This window comes from Ambystoma mexicanum, chromosome 4p (genome assembly GCF_040938575.1).
Source record: "Ambystoma mexicanum isolate Mex_15411 chromosome 4p, UKY_AmexF1_1, whole genome shotgun sequence".
In the NCBI taxonomy this organism is placed as follows: Eukaryota; Metazoa; Chordata; class Amphibia; order Caudata; family Ambystomatidae; genus Ambystoma; species Ambystoma mexicanum.
The window spans coordinates 1,280,300,952-1,280,317,209 of NC_090927.1; the positions used below are offsets into that span (position 1 = coordinate 1,280,300,952).

Here is a 16,258-nt window from a genome sequence, read left to right on the forward strand (position 1 = left end):
GGGAGTTTGGAGGAAGGAGATTTTCAAGTGAAGCTTGAGGCAGAGTTGGTTGGCAAGCACAGACAATTTATGGAGGAGGTTGGTGATGATTTGGAGCCCAATAAGGGGTTGGAAGAAATGTGGGGGTGGACGAGAGGAACACCAGAAAAATGAGGTTGGAGGAGGAGAACATTAGAGGGACATGGTTAGAAAGGGGTAGGAGCCTGGAGAAGAACCCCATAAGGATGAGGATGGACACATAGAAAGGAGATTGGAGGAGAAGAAAATCAAAGGGTAGAGGTTGAACAGAGTGTAGACTGAAGACAAAAATCAGATGGAGGACATTGGACACATACAGAGAAGGTTGGAGGTGAAGAAGAGCTGAAGATGTAGGTTGGAAAAGGGGGCAGAGGAGGAGAACCCCCAGCAGAAGGAAGTCAGTGAGCATCAGGAGGAAGTGGTAGAAGAGACTCAGAAGGAGGAGGTTGGTGCAGAGAAGGAGGTGGCAGGAAACAATAAGGTGAAAACTAGTGAATTAGAATGGCAGAAGGAAAGAGCGATGGGCAGATGAGGAAGGTTCCAACTGGCTAGGCTGGCACAACATATTTGCTAGAGACAGGAGGAGGAATGTATGAATGTATGGTAGACAGGGACTCAATGTTTGGATCAGAGAGAAGATGGACCGGAGAAGAGGAAGAGACCCTAGTCCAGGTTCCAGAAAGCAAGGAACCTCTCCTCTGTAACTCTGCCTATCACCAAATGCTCATGGGCCTAAGTTGTCTGGAGTCCCATTGAGGGAGCAAGGGGAAGAAAGGCAGGGGAGGAGCTCAAGTTACAGCAAACAACATTGCAAAGCAAAGGGTTTCAGGACACCCAACCCCCACACTGAGTAAAGGACTAAGAACCTCTACAGAAAGAAATAGAGGAGTGAGAAAGCAGCCATAGATCTTGGAAACTGAGACTGTTTTGGGGATCCAATAAACAGGGACCGACTATGAATTTCTCCCAGGAAAGGGCAACCTGGGAGGAGAAGCCCTGGAATTTTAGGTGTGGTTTTCTTCTTTTCCATTTTCCCCAGGTTATTTTAGCCCATTCGGTAGAGAATCACAAAGTCAAATCTTGTTCAACAATAAGAATCTGATTTTGGTGGTTTCTTGATCCGCTGCCATTATATGAACATTTTTATAGTACGCTTACATAGCTAAGTCTATTTTGCCCAAATCACACCTTTGCAATTTAAAGTAAATGATGATATATTTTCAGGTTAACGGCAAACCTTTTACAGTTTATTGTCTCATATTTTAGACATATCAAAGGAAATGTATTTCTTCCATTTTTCATTTTTCAGCAATATGAAGTCTATAGTCTCAATTCTACCCCAAACAATGTTTTAGGTTCATGTATGAAGGAGAACAAAGTTAAACAGATGATGTAATTTTGTTATATATCAGTGTCAACTGTCCAAAACCAGCCATAATGCATCTTAGTCTCAATCTGTGTTCCATTTTAGTAGCGTCACAAAAAGTCTTCTTGTGTGCACCCAAAAATAATAGATTATTGATGGCACAAATAGAGTCATTGAATTGTGTCTTTCTATAATGAACTCTATAAAATAATGTCCACCTATATGTTGCCTTTAAGATATAAAAAGCTGGGATCCAAGATGGTCGCCAAGCTGTCAGGACACGCAGACCGAGCTCTGTACCGCACGTGAAGCGAAACTCTGCAAATTAAATTGTAAAAGCGGTATCAGCGCTTGAAAAACCTAGCGCTCCTGAACGGCATAACATGAAGCTACTTCTGGAAGCTCTGCAAACTGGAGACACTGCGTAGCTGTGCGGCTTGGTGAACGCGACTGGCTGCAGGATGGAGCCGGACCCCTGGGGGATGATGTGCAGGCTTGATTGATCCTCCGCGAAGGGCAGACACAGAGACAGAAGTTCCCCTTGTGCCTCTATGACTACAAGGGGAAGATTAGAAGTGAAGATGGAAGATCCGGAGCATCTGCAACGGCAGCGCAGAGGGGCAACGCCCAAGATTCTACCTGGCAAGGTGGAGAATGCCCAGGGAACCCTGCTGATGGCCTTGACGCCAGGCGTCAAAATAAAAGCAAGGGTGAGTGACTCTGCTTCCTTCATGTGGCTCTGCTTCACCCGCTTTATCAGCCGTTGCAGCACAAAGCACTCCACCCCTCCCCGCAGGGAGAACATTAATTTACAATGAGCCCGGCAGAGCCCACCCAGTTTGACACCTGGGAATCACCTTCACCCTTAAAGTGACTACAAATATTTTAATACACGACATTGCGCTGGTCTTCTGGGAATTATGCGTTACCAGATAACGGCAACTCCAGCATACCAGTATACCATCTGCCCTTGTCTTTTAGTGCCTACGAGTGTGACCCACCTACACCAATAGCACCTGAGAGAGGAGTAGTTTGGACTTTGGGCGATTAGGGTTAGTGGGTGAGACAATACTCTCATATGCTTCAAGGTAAATTTAAGTGCTACGTCATTAATATTGCATACTTCTCAGAAGGTCAAAAGAGCACTGTTATTTTCTGAACAAAGCCAACATATAACTGATACCATCAGAAGGATAATTTCGGGTGACCACTCGGTCAATGTCAGAACCCAGGGGGAAAAGAAACGTGCGTACTTCCTCGCTCCCTCCCACTCCTAAAGTGAATCCGATAAGAAGCTGTTGGCTTAGGTCGGGCGGACCCCAAAAGAATCCTGAACACACGGGAGAGCTGGATAAAGCACAACAGCACAGTGAGGTCACCAAGATGGCGGCCTCAAAAGAAGATGTCGAGCAATGCTTTCAAGTTTTTCAGGACAAACTTGCAGCTTCTTTACAACTACAATTTGATAATTTCACTACAGAATTCAAATCCGCCCTATCAGATGTAAGAAAAGATATCGCCTCACTTAAGGAAAGAACGGATACAAATGAGCAGGCACTACAAGATTTAGCACAGGAATACACAAAGTCTGAGATACTCCTTGAACAGTGTTAGGAAAGATTCCCATTTATGTGTAATTTTCCCTCCAGTTGTGTACCCCCCAACTTTTTGCTGATGTTGAAAACCATAGTCTGACTTTACCAGAGGAGCCGAACCTTCTGCTGCACTCCTCTGGGCTTTTCGCTCACTTTTTATGGGGAAACTTACTTGCCCATAAGACAGTCAGTACTGGGAGACTTTGTTTCCCTTAGTCCTTTTCAATGTTGCAACTCTTCTACAACATGTAACAGGTGTACAATGTACCTTCCAGTACAGTGCAATTGGATCTATTAGTCATTTCCAAAGGCCCTAGATACTCTAAAAGGATTTTTTAGGAGAAGTGCAGATGTGCCTTGGACAGGGCTGGTGGCAGCTCATCATTTCGCATATTTTTAATACCCTTTCTTGCAAGGTAAACCGTGATTACCGTGTTTGGCACAGATAGGTGGCCTGGCTCCAAAATGGCCATGCCACGAGGTTCTTTGTCCTGTCCTTTGGCCATCTTGCCCCTTCACCTTCCTCAAGTCGAGCCAACCCGGGTCAGTCCTTATTTGGGCATGCATTCTCCCGCGAAACGCCAAGCTTTCGCAGGCTTCTGCATGCCCTGTGTGTGTGTGCCTCCAGAGTGTGGGCTGGGATATCTGATTCCAATACAGATCCTGGGGACCAGAGAGTCTGGAGTGCTGTGAATGCCTGGGACCACCGTGGTCCATGATTGGTCCACATATGGTATGCCTGTATGTGAGCAGATCTCCCATTGGGTCCTCTTCGTTTTGGCACGAAGGAGATTCTGGTTAAGAGAAGGCCCCCAACACCCATACCATGTTGATCTCTGGAGTTCTCACTGAACGAAGGATAGGATCCAAGTATCCTGGAACTAAGAAGCCGAGTCGAGGAACCGCTGGTAACCCACTGGAAGGTTTGGCACCCTGAGCCTGCTGTCGTCCCGTGGGACCCCTCTGCATCTGGTCCTAGAAGGTCTGCAAAGACGCTTCGACCCATTGGAATAATGGGACCAACTATTCTTGGCACCTTCATCAAAACCTGGAAGTAAGCCTTCTAGGAAGCGCCCCTGGGCCAACCAGTGGGCTGACCAGCTTACGCAGACTCTTTGCCCTGATACCAATGCTGTTTCGAGGAGGCCCTCGAAACTTGGTACATCGCTAGCTCTGTAGATCGCAAACCTTCAGGATTCCGGGGGCTTCACCAGTAGGACAGGGCCTTTCTGCTTTCTTGTCCGGGTCCGTTGAACAAATGTCCTTTCCCAGTGTATTAGTCCTCGGGGAGCGTAGGTTTGCATTCCAGTACTACCAGTACTAGGGCGTGGTTGGTCCTCTGATCTAATCTCAAGATTCGAGCCCTGTCATCTTTCGTTGTGACCCGGTGCTGTTTGTGTTCCCAAGTGAATAGAAGGCCAAAGGGGAAAGTCCATCTGTACGGTATCTTATGTGTTTGTAGATGTTGCAGGATCTCTCACATATCTCTTCTCGTTTGTAATGTCCTTGGAGACAGATTCTGATATAATTGAATGTCATTCCCATTTGTGTCTCTTTCCTGGCTTCCCTAAGAATCTGTTTCTTCTGCGGGTAACTTACCAGTGCCACCAACGTGTCTCTAGGTCGGGTCCCCAGATCTGGACGCTTCGGGCCAACTCTATGAATTCTGTCTATGGGAATTGTGACTTCCTCGTCGGTATTTAGTAGATCCTTGAAGACACCTGCAACTTCCTCTCTTAAGACTGAGTCAAGCACCGATTCTGGAATGTTCCGTATACAAATATTGGACCTCCTTGATCTATTCTCCAGATCCTCACATTGCAGCTCCACATTATATGTTGTTCTTGCTAATTGTTTGGTAAGATGGATTTCTGAACTCTGACCTGGTGGGCAGAGGTTCAGAAAGCCAGCCTAGTTTCTTGGAACAGGGTAACCTTCTGGACAAGCCAGACCAATCAAGGTAGCTTGGCGGCGGTCAAGACTAGTTCTCAGGAGGGGTGAGGGTGACTGAAAGACCTCAATGAGCGCACAGAGTAAAGGACACTTATAAATCACTCCCAGTCAGGTGTAGATATATTAAAAATACAAATACATTTATTTCAAGGCCTTTGAGTTTCAACACACAAATCAAATCACAGTAATACTATTAGCCAACACAATCTTATCTAAATACATATAGACAAGACCAATGGGGTCCAAAGGGTTAATTCACGAAATGGGTCCACAACCTAAAAGGTGGAGGAAACAGGCAGTGCAAATAGTCTTTAGACCCTTCTACATCCAACACACTCCTAACTAAGAGGCAGTCTAATCCCTAAGAAGAGTGGAGCCTAGTGCTCAAATGTACATGCAATGCTAGCGTACGCAGTATTTCAAATGGGCAAAACGAGGTCTCTTCAAGGGCCTGTAGCAGCTCAGGAAGCTAGGTGAGGCGATGAAGAATAGGTTCCCACTATTCCAGGAGGGCCTCCACTTGAGGGCAGAGTCGATTCCAAGAGTTGGGAATAGTTTGCTAGTTCGCACTAGCATTGGAAAGGAGAGGGCCCCCAGGGGCCACTCATGCATAAAATTGGATGGAGGTGCTAGGGGCCACCGGCTAGGGTTGCAATTACTCACCAACCCCCGGTGCACTCCGGACCAAACTTTGGCAGTCAAGTCCACTTCGGAACAGTTTTGTCAGGGAGAAATGATTGTGATGGGGGACCTGAATATCGCATGGGACCCACTAAGGCGTAGAAGCTCCAACACTATGTATGCTCGACCACCACTGTCACTAGCTCTTAGACAGAAATTTGACCAGCGGACACTTAAGGAGATGTGGCCTACCTTGAAAGGAGATGAAGGGGCGCACACATTTTATTCCCACGTTCACAAATCCTTTTCCCGAATAGATTACTTTTGTGCTTCGATTAGGCTCATAGGTAGAGGGACACAAATCGATACCCACAAAATCACCATCTCAGACCCTGCCCCTTTGACCATGGACCTTAAGATTCCCAAAGTGGGTCCCACACTCTGGAGCTGGAAGTTCCTGAAATAATTAATATCAGATCCGATTATATACGAAGAAATACAAGGGAAAATAGTGGAATATTTTTATTCTAATATGGATGGGAAAGTTATGTTATGTTATGTTATGTTATTTTGCACTTATATAGCGCCTTATATACCATTGGTATGGTCTGAAGGCGCTGGTAGGTTGAACGCCCTTGGGAACCGAAGTCCTGGTCAGTAGAGGGAGTAGAGAGAGTCCAAAGGTGCATGTGTGCACCAGGTATGTGTGCAGCTGGTGCGGAATTCCTGTGGTAGCTGCTTCCTAGCGGTAGGTGTGGTGGCTGATGGATCAGGAGTATGTGTTTGATCTGGCCGGAATTATCCAGACCGAGAGTGGAAGCGTTAGGCCTGAGGAGAGCGCTTGGCTGGGGGTGTGAGACCAGCAATGTTTACTTAGAGTGATGGGGAGTGAGCGGCAGATGTTGATATGAGAACAGTTATACCGAATGGTGTCATAGTATCTCTGTGTTCTAGTTGAATGGTGGTGTAAGGAGAGAGTAAGCGTGGGGTGTGATAAGAGGTATGCATCCACACTCAGCCTCTCTCCACACTCAGCGCCTCTCCACACTCAGCGCCTCTCCACACTCAGCGCCTCTCCACACTCAGCGCCTCTCCAGTTGGCTTAGATGTGGTTTGGACGTATTTAAAGTGACCCTTCAGGGGGAACATATCACAATACAGGCACATAGGGGAAAGCTTAGGTGTAGAATGGAAACAGAGTTTGAGTCTGAGGTAAAGGATGCCCTAAAAAAAATTGAAATCAGACACATCCCTGAGTCTTCACAGGCGGTACCGTATAGCTAAAGGTAAATTGGACTTAATAAGAACCAAGCAGGCAGAAATAAGCTCATTATATTTAAAGCATAGGGTATATGTTAAGACAAATAAAGCAGATAGAATGTAAGCTAGACAATTAAAACAGAAATTAGCACCCCAAATAATTTAAGGAGTGGAAGATACAATGGGAAAGAAAGTAACAGTGACAGAAGATATTATAGCCCAGTTATGAGCATTTTTTTCTACTTTATATGAGTCAGATTCCCCAGACCAGATAGCACAAAAAAATAACTTGCAATCAATTCAACCGGAGAACATTTCAGAACAAGATATAGTAAATTTAGATAAGGACATTACCCAAGAAGAAGTTGTATCAGTTATACTAACCTTCCAACAAATAAAGAGCCCGGACCAAATGGGTATGTTGCCTCCTTTTATAAAATGTTTCGTATAATCTTAGCCCCTAAATTAACAGATTTATATAATTCCTTTATTGGGAGTGGTAAAATAACAGCTTCAATAGAAGAGGCTAAAATAGTTCAAATTCCAAAGCCAGGTAAGGATCCAGCGAAATGCGGTTCATATCGCCCAATTGCGCTCATGAACATTGATGCAAAAATAAATACACACATTCTAGCAAACCGGCTTAAGGACCTTATGCCTCACCTTATCCATCCCGATCAGACAGAATTTATAAAAGAGCGACAAACCCATGCCAATATTCAGTGAATCTGTCGTCTAATTGAAAAGGTGACTAAAACTGGGGACGCAGGGGTCTTGGTGTCATTAGACACTGAAAAAGCATTTGACCGTGTGGTATGGTCCTTCCTTTTTAATACCTTACGAGCCATGAGGTTTGGTCCCAAATATTTAGCGATGGTTATGGGTAAATTATGTGCACCCTTCTGCTAGATTGCTTATCAATGGTCAACTTTCCCCAAGTGTTTCTCTTGGTAGGGGTAAGAAACAGGGCTGTCCTCTTTCTCTGCTTCTATATGCACTGCATTTAGAACCGTTATTATTGCAGCTTCGACAATCGGAGCAAATAGAAGGTATATCCTTTGGGGGAGAGACTGACAAGCTGATGGCATATGCTGATGATATGCCCCTCACGATCTGCAACCAGAGTATCTCAATACCTGCAGCCCTTGTTCAATTAGAAACATGTGGTAGGGTGGCTGGTCTTACAATCAATATCACAAAGTCAGACATTTTGAATCTGGGTCTTAAACAGGGTAAATTATCTGTAGGAATGAAGAAGACACAGCTTCAATCGATGCCACAGAGCATCCGGGTTTTGGGAGTAAACATAATAGGTTCACTCGGGGAATTATTTTCTACCAGTTTTCGCCCGCTATTAGATGAAATTCTGGTCCTGGAGCCCTTCGTGGCTGGGTCGGATTAATTGTATTAAAATGGCGATCTTACCTAAACTGTTATATTTGTTTCAGGCTCTTCTGATCTGAATTCCAGCTTCCTTTTTCTGAACGCTGCACAAAATAATGTCAAAGTATATATGGAAAACTAAACCCCTCCGCTGCATTGCATTGAAAGCACTAATGCTTCCTTTAAGCAGAGGAGGGGTAGGTTTTCCTGATTTCAGAGACTATTACTGTGCGGCACAGTTGCGTGTTATTAAGCATTGGTTTAGTGAAGACACAGATAGAAGGTGGAAACAGATGGAAAGAGCTATACTGGGTCCTAGAATGGGAGAGAAACCATGGCTACCTAGACCTGACACACCCCGGAATATTCATCACAGTCTAAATACAGGGGTAGTGGAGGATACTTGGGACCATGCTGTTGGTCAGCACGGCTTTACATCATTTCACTCCCTGTTCACCCCCTTGTTTTCAAATCCTCAGTTCACTCCGGGAAACATGGCTAATTCTTTCTCTGAATTGAAAAGGGAGGGATGTATAAAGTTCCAAGACATGTTTTTAGAATAAGAGATTGGCCCTCATTACGACCCAGGCGGTAAGTAATCGAAACTACCGCCATGGCGTAATGACCGTTAACGCCATGGTCCGATGGCGATAAGAGCGCCATATTACGACCCATCGCGCACGAGCATTACGCCATGGCGGTAACGTAAACTACGCCATGCCGTAAATAGCCCTTACCGGCCTCGTTAACAGTGCAGGGTGACCTACCGCCACCCATCATTGCGCCGACCGTAGTCAGCGGTCACCGTAATTAGCGGTGACTGCAATTAGGCGGAATCGGAAATAGCGTAATCGCGGCGGAACGGGAAACAGCACAGCGGCCATCTTAAAAAACACACCATTGCCATCCTACCCAACCACACCACAACCAACCCTCAAACCCTGTCATTCCCATAACCCACCCATTTCCTCACCCAACCATGCCGAAAGTTGTGAAGAAGGCATGTGACAGGCAGCGGCAGGAGCGCTTCAGTCGTGAGGAACTGCAAATGCTTGCAGACACGCTCCAGGAGAAGGCCGATGTTGTCTTCTCCACTGAGATGACCCGGCCAGCCATAGGCCGCAAAAAGGAGGAGTGGGAACTTGTGGCACAACGTGTCAGTGCTGTTGGAACCACCCCACGCACCTCCAAACAGTGCCGCAAGAGGTGGGACGACCTGCGGATCAGGGTCCGGGGCATTATGTCTGCCAACCGTAACCTGGCCCTGGGAACTGGCGGGGGAGCAGACTCCCCACTGAAGATGCAGCCATGGGAGGAGACATGTGCCTCTCTGATTGGCATTGAGTGCATCAAAGGTGTCGGCGAGATGGAGAGAGGGGCCCCGACATCTGGAGACACAGGTAGGTGCCTCATATCCAGCCTTGCAAGACACCCTGATACACTTGCACGTGACAATCACAATGTGGCAGACGCAACACATCAGCAGATGAGCCACACCCTGCGCACATGCAGCATGTACACTGTACAGTAGGCAGACACACACCTGCATGCAAAACCGAACCTAAAGGGAGGCAACCTGTATGTCACGGGCTACTAACTCCACCATCTATCCATTACACTCTTCACAATGCCTGCTCAATGTCCGCTGAACCATCAATAACAGTCACCCTCCTCTGCTCCACCACAGGCTCGCAATCGGACACTGGCAGGGACGACAGCACCAGCACCCCAGCCAAGAAGGCCAGGAAAGTGGGAGAAGGGAACCATGCATCCACCTCTGCTGGACCCAGGCCGAAACCACGCCAGGCTGAAGAGGCCAGGGCAGCAAAGTCCCCCGAGGAAGGGGTCGGGACAGCGCCTGCAGCCCAACAACACCCACTGTTGCCCACTGAGGGCAATGTGTCAGCAGGGAGCAGTACTGTTGGGGAGACTGCAGCCATCGCTGCCTGCTCCGATAGTGATGTGGAGGATGACACTGGACTTGACCACAACACGCAACTTCACTCACCACACCTATCCCCAATCAGCCATCATGGAGATGACACCCAGGGCCAATCGCCTGCTAATTCATGGCCAGCAACTCCAAGCCCAGTGGGAGTTGGGGAAGATGGGAGTAGTCCCATTGGTCCCCCATTGGCACCCTCCATTGGGCCAGATTTCCAGCTGTCGCTGGAGCAGATTGCCAACAGGCAGGAAGTACTGGGCACACTCCTCACGCAGCATGTTGCAGAATGTGGAAGTGCCAGTGCAGCCATGGAGAGGAGTGCTGATGGCATCAGGTCTGCCATCCAAACTGCCAGCAGGGACATATGCACCGAACTTGCTGCAGTGCGGCAGATGATGAGCCAGCTCATCCAGACAATTGTGGACACATGCCATACTGAGCAGCCCGGTACATCCTCAGCTGCAAGTTCAGCACAAGCCACTCCCGTCCGCAGGTCATCCAGGACCCTGAGGAGCACAGGCAGGGGGGCCCCAGGTTCCGGGAGAGGGGGCAGTCAATAGTGTGCAAAACTATACACACTTCACCACGGGCAATGTCACATGTTTGCAGGGTGTTCAGGGGGGAGGGGGAGGGGGGAATTGGGTGTGTTTGAGTGTTCAGGGGGGAGGGGGGAATTGGGTGTGTTGGAGTGTTCAGGGGGAGGGGAGGGGGGAATTGGGTGTGTTGGAGTGTTCAGGGGGAGGGGAGGGGGGAATTGGGTGTGTTGGAGTGTTCAGGGGGAGGGGGAGGGGGGAATTGGGTGTGTTGGAGTGTTCAGGGGGAGGGGGAGGGGTTCTGTTATACCTATTCAGAAGAACAATACACTTTTTCATTTCTTACAAACGAAATGTGTGGACATTGCTCATTGCGTATGTGTGCTTTATTGTTTTACAGTCCACAGTGTTGACATACCAGGCACACACAGTGCCCCAAGTGCCATCCATATGTTACACACACGCTGTGTGTGCAAGAAGTATCGGTCAATGACATTCTGACACATTATATGCCCCTCCTGTGCATCGCTGCCTCCCTGAGGTGCTGCCCCATCCCCATCATCATCATCCCCATCATCAGGTGGTTGTGGTTCTGCGTCAGGGGGCAGAGGCACGTTTCGTCTGATGCACATATTGTGTAGCATGACACATGCCATGACGATCTTTGCAACCTTCTCATGGCGGTACAGGAGTGCCCCGCCAGACCTGCTGAGGCAGCGGAAACGTGCCTTCAGTAGGCCAAAAGCCTGCTCTATCACCACACGGGTACGTGCATGGGCATGGTTGTAGTCCTCCTCATGCTGGTTCGATGGGTTCCGCACTGGTGTGAGGAGCCACCTCTTCAGGGGATAGCCCGCATCACCTGTAAAATGTGAGAAATGAATGTGTCAGGAACGAGATTGATTTGTGAACATGACGCACAACCATGCCTTGATTCCGACTGTTACTGTGCACCAATTAGAGTTGTGCTAATGGATTTACACTGTGCAACCAGTATGTGTTCATGGCTCTCATGTACTGTTTTGCATGCAAAAACACAATGCAGGGGGGACGATTGCCTTGTGAATGGCCATCCACTGTGTCTGTTCAGGCCGTCATTCATGTGACCTTGCACGTGTCCTGTGAGCTTGAAGCTCACATGATAGCAACATTGATGTCTGGCTCATTATGACCCCAGTGAGCATTACTGGTGTCATAGTTTGTGGGTCTTGTAGGGGTGCATTGATGTTCCTGTCTGTCATGTGCCTCCTTTGTGCGCAGTTGTGGGGGACAGGCCTTTCAGTAGTTGGTGCATGGTGATGTGCATGTTGGTGGTTTTCTTTAGGGTCAATGCGGTCACAATTTGCACAATGCACTTGCAGATGGTTGTGTCGTTTTTGGGATACACTTTCATTCACATGTTGGGATGATTAGGTCAGGCATAATGTGTACACTACTCTGTTGACGTCAGTGCTGCCACAGGGAATGATCTGGCTACTGCTAGTTGCACCCATGTGACGTATGCATCACCCCCCTGTATCTGCCAGATGAAATATGCATTGGTACGTCATTCAACACCCACTTTGCATTTCCATGCTCATGACATTAGACTCACCGAGTAGGTAGGATCTTGGGCCTGCATGTCGCTCCATGTAGCGTGGTATTGTGGAGTTCCGAAGGACCATTGAATCATGGGTTGATCCGGGGAATCTGGCAGAACAATGTGTGATGATCCTGTTGGAGTCACAGACCATTTGCACGTTGATTGAGTGGAAATGTTTACGGTTGCGGTACGGTACCTCCATGGCATGTGGGACCACCAATTCAACATGGGTGCAGTCAATGGCACCAATGCAACCAGGTATGCCGGCCAGTGCATGGAAACCCACTTTGGTGTTGGCAATCTCCTGGGCAGACCGTGGTAATGAGATGTGGTCATCTGTGTGCTTGAGGAGGGCATCGAGCACTTGCATCAGTGTACGCGAGAATAATGGTTGTGATATGCCATGCAAGTGCCCCACTGTGTGCTGGTAGGTGCCTGTGGCCAAGAAGTGGAGCACGGACACTACCTTCAGTAGGGGGGGGTGGCAGTGGGTGTTTCAATCATGCTGACGATGGCGTTGTGTATCATGTCCACAATGGTGGTGATGGTGTCCCGGTCCAGCCGGTACAGGGTGTGGATCTGCTCAGCGGTGAGGTTGAATGGGCTGGCTCTGATGCGTGGGATTGGGGGCTGCCTGCGTGGTGGCACTGGCTGTGATGGTGGGGCTTGCTGGGCCTGCCTTGCCCTCCTTCTCCTCCTGCATCTCCTCTGTGCAGCCTGTTGTTGTTGTTGTTGTTGTTGTTGTTGTTGTTGTTGTTGTAGTTGCTGTTGTAGCACTCGCATTGCTATCAGGTCCTCCAGCCCCAACATTGCTAGTCCTATTAGTATCATTGTGGAGTGTGACTGGGTGTGGGAAGGGGTTGGGTGTGCTCTTTTTGTACTTCCTGAGTCGGTATTGCCTTCACCTGTGCTGTTTCTGTGCACCTGTGGCAGCTGCATTCACTTTACATGGCCCTTTACGGTTGGTTCGCGATGGCGTAATAAGCACCATGGCGGTAAGGTACTTAACGGGCTGGGTGATGGCGTTAGGGGCATGTCCGCTTGGGTCGGCATTCGCGTACCTTTCCGCCATGGCGCTAATTACGGTGTGGATGTTCGCATGCGCGCGCCCTTGGCGCAGTCAGCGGCAGCGTTAGCTACGATGCTGCTAATGACATCGTAGTTTACGGTCACGGGTCGTAATCGGCCCTAGCGGAAGACGATGGCGGTAATCGTTTACCGCCATCGTTTTTTGCTTTGTGCCAGGGTCGTAATGAGGGCCATTAAATCCTTTGCGTTATGCAAAGAGGAGTTGGCCCTCCAACAGAAACATCGCTTCCAATACTTTCAAGTCCGTCACTGGCTGATGGTCCCATTCAACATTTCGGCAGCGCCAAGACCAATCACACCAACTGAGCAGTTTGTAACTTCCAGTTCGGGGGATAAACCCTTGATCTCCAGATTATACAAGTATTTGATGCACCTCCGCCAAGTGTCCTTACATTTCAACTGGCCTGGGCAAAGATCTTGGGATACATGCCTACAGAGGAATCATGGTCCAGCTTATGGTTCAATATTCCGAAACGGATAAGATCTATACAAATTAAGGAATTTTGGCTCAAATTAATGTATCAGTGACACTATACCCCCGAACGATTACATAAAATAACTACATCAGTCTCAGCCTCTTGCTGGAGGGTTTGTGGGGGGAAAGGTGATTGGTTGCACATATGGTGGTCGTGTCCTAAATTGGCTCAATTTTGGGAGGAGGTGCAGGCAACTATGAAGGTAATGTTTGCTTTCAAGAAGGAGACACATCTTGAGGAAAGTGTTTTAGGTCTGGCACCACAGCACTGGCACCACAGCACAATGAATAGTACTAGCCGGTCAAGTGGCACAGCGAGTAGAGCGCTCGCTTTGACATCCATGCAGAGCCTGCTAACGCAGGTCCGAATCCCGGCGGGGTCAAACTCACCCTTTCATCCTTCCGAGGTCGATAAATGAGCACCACACACCATGGGTAATAATAAGCAGTGCTCAGATACCCGAGGGTTTGTAGCGCTATATAAATGCCAAATTATTATTATTATTATTTTATTAGTATCTGAAATATAAGAGGAAAGCATTTTATATTCTTCAATTGGCTGCATTGCTAGTAGTAGCTCAGAAATGGAAGTCTATGGATCCTCCACACATAAAAGACTGGTATTATAAGATCTGGAATTGTATATCTTTGGAGGGAATTACATACACAATCCAATGGGAGCAAGCTAAATTCTCAACTGAACTTTCTCCATGGGGACTTTATGGAAAATTACTGCCCGCAGAATTTTCGAATGCTGGACATACTTTGAACTTAATGACAACCATGATATTCTGTATAGATGGGAGGGTGGGACGGTTGGAGGTGAGGGGGATTTGGGGGGTAAGGGCGTTTTGGGAAAGTTAGGGAGTGGGAATGGGTTGCTTTTATTTTGATTTGTATTATGTATATTTGAAAATACCCAACAAATAAAAATATATACATATATTAAAAGCTACATAATTGTGTTATCTACAGATCGTAGAAATGTGCCTAATATTGTAGTATATATTGAAGAGAAAGGGAAAGTAGACATGCTTTTCAAAGTTTAGAATGCTGGTGGCATCTTCACACAAGGTTTCGTATTTGGTGTTCTGTTTTCCAAACACTATATAAACTTGTTTGTATAAAAAGAAGTACACTTTATTTTAAGAAATTGTTATGACATGATATGATATGGTATTTATAACGCACCTATACACAAGTGTTTCAAGGTGCAACGAGGCATGGGAGGGGGAACAGAGTGAGGACAAAAAACAACAATCTTACTAGGCTTAGTGACATTGAGATTGCGCAAGTTCAGGGAAGCGGGGAGGGGAGAACTGTGGGGAGGGGAATGGGCAAGTGCAGGCCATGGAATCAATACAAGTAGTGCAGCCAACAGGTGGCAAGTGTGAGTGTTAAAAGTGCAGACAACAGGTGTCAATAAGTGCAGGAAGGGGACTGTAGGGTTACAGATACAGACCACAGTGCAGGGGATTCCAGGAGGCAGTGCGGGTGTGCAACTGGACGGGCAGGGACCTGGGCCCGAGTTCAGAGGGTAGCCAGGTGACCAGTGCAGTATTAGACAGGACATCAGCAGGGGAGAGGAAGAGAGAAGGCAGAAGCAAAGAGGAAGGACTTGAGGTGCTTCTGGGATCGGAGATGGTTCTGCTCAAGTTTCAGAGAGGCAGGGAGGCTGTTCCAGAGAGAGGCGCCAGCCAAAGAAAGAGATCCCAACTTGTTGCTTGGAGAAGCGACTGACCCTCAAGGAATTGGAGGTGGAGGAGCGAAGAGCTAGAGTATGAAGATACTTTCAAAGAGAGAGTTGGAGGTATTGCGGTCCCAGGCCCAGAAGGCCTTGTGGACAATACAGAGGGTCTTCAACTTGATCCTTTCCGCCACTGGGAGCCAATGGAGAGATTTCAGGGATGGAGCAATACGATCCCTGGGCTTGAGGCCAAGGGCAAGTCTAGCAGTCCTGTTCTGGATGAGTTGTACAGGACGGAGAGTAGAGGCAGGGAGATTGAGAGAACCAGAGCTCTGGAGAAAGTGAGCTTCTGGGTGAAGGTGAGGAAAGGGAGAATACCCCTGAGGAGGTGCAGCTGGTAGTTTCACTTCTTAGAGATGTGAGGTGAGAAAGAGAGTGTGGAGTCGAAGATGACCCTGAGGTTCTTAGCCTCACAGGTGGGAGCAAGAAGAGGGCCCAGAGTGGGCGGCCAGAGAGTGACAGGAAAGGAAGGTGCAGGTGAGCCGATGAGGAGGATCTCCGTCTTACTGGCATTAAGGCAGAGATCATTGGCGGCACACCACTCCTGGACTGCAGACAGACAATCTGGGATGAGAGAGGGTGAAGAGGCGGCTGACGGGACCCTTAAAAGCGAGCTGAATGTCATTCGCATAGCACTGAAAGTTGGAGCAAAGTGCAGCTATGCGCTGGGCGAGAGGTGCAAGGTATTGGT

At 47.9% G+C, this 16,258-nt stretch overlaps 1 protein-coding gene across 4 annotated transcripts in view; it reads left to right on the plus strand.

The window, feature by feature from the left end:
* Positions 1–16,258, plus strand: part of LOC138453803 (zinc finger protein 436-like) — an 867,996-nt gene that overhangs the window by 752,009 nt on the left and 99,729 nt on the right. The gene's annotated exons all lie outside the window — the stretch shown is intronic.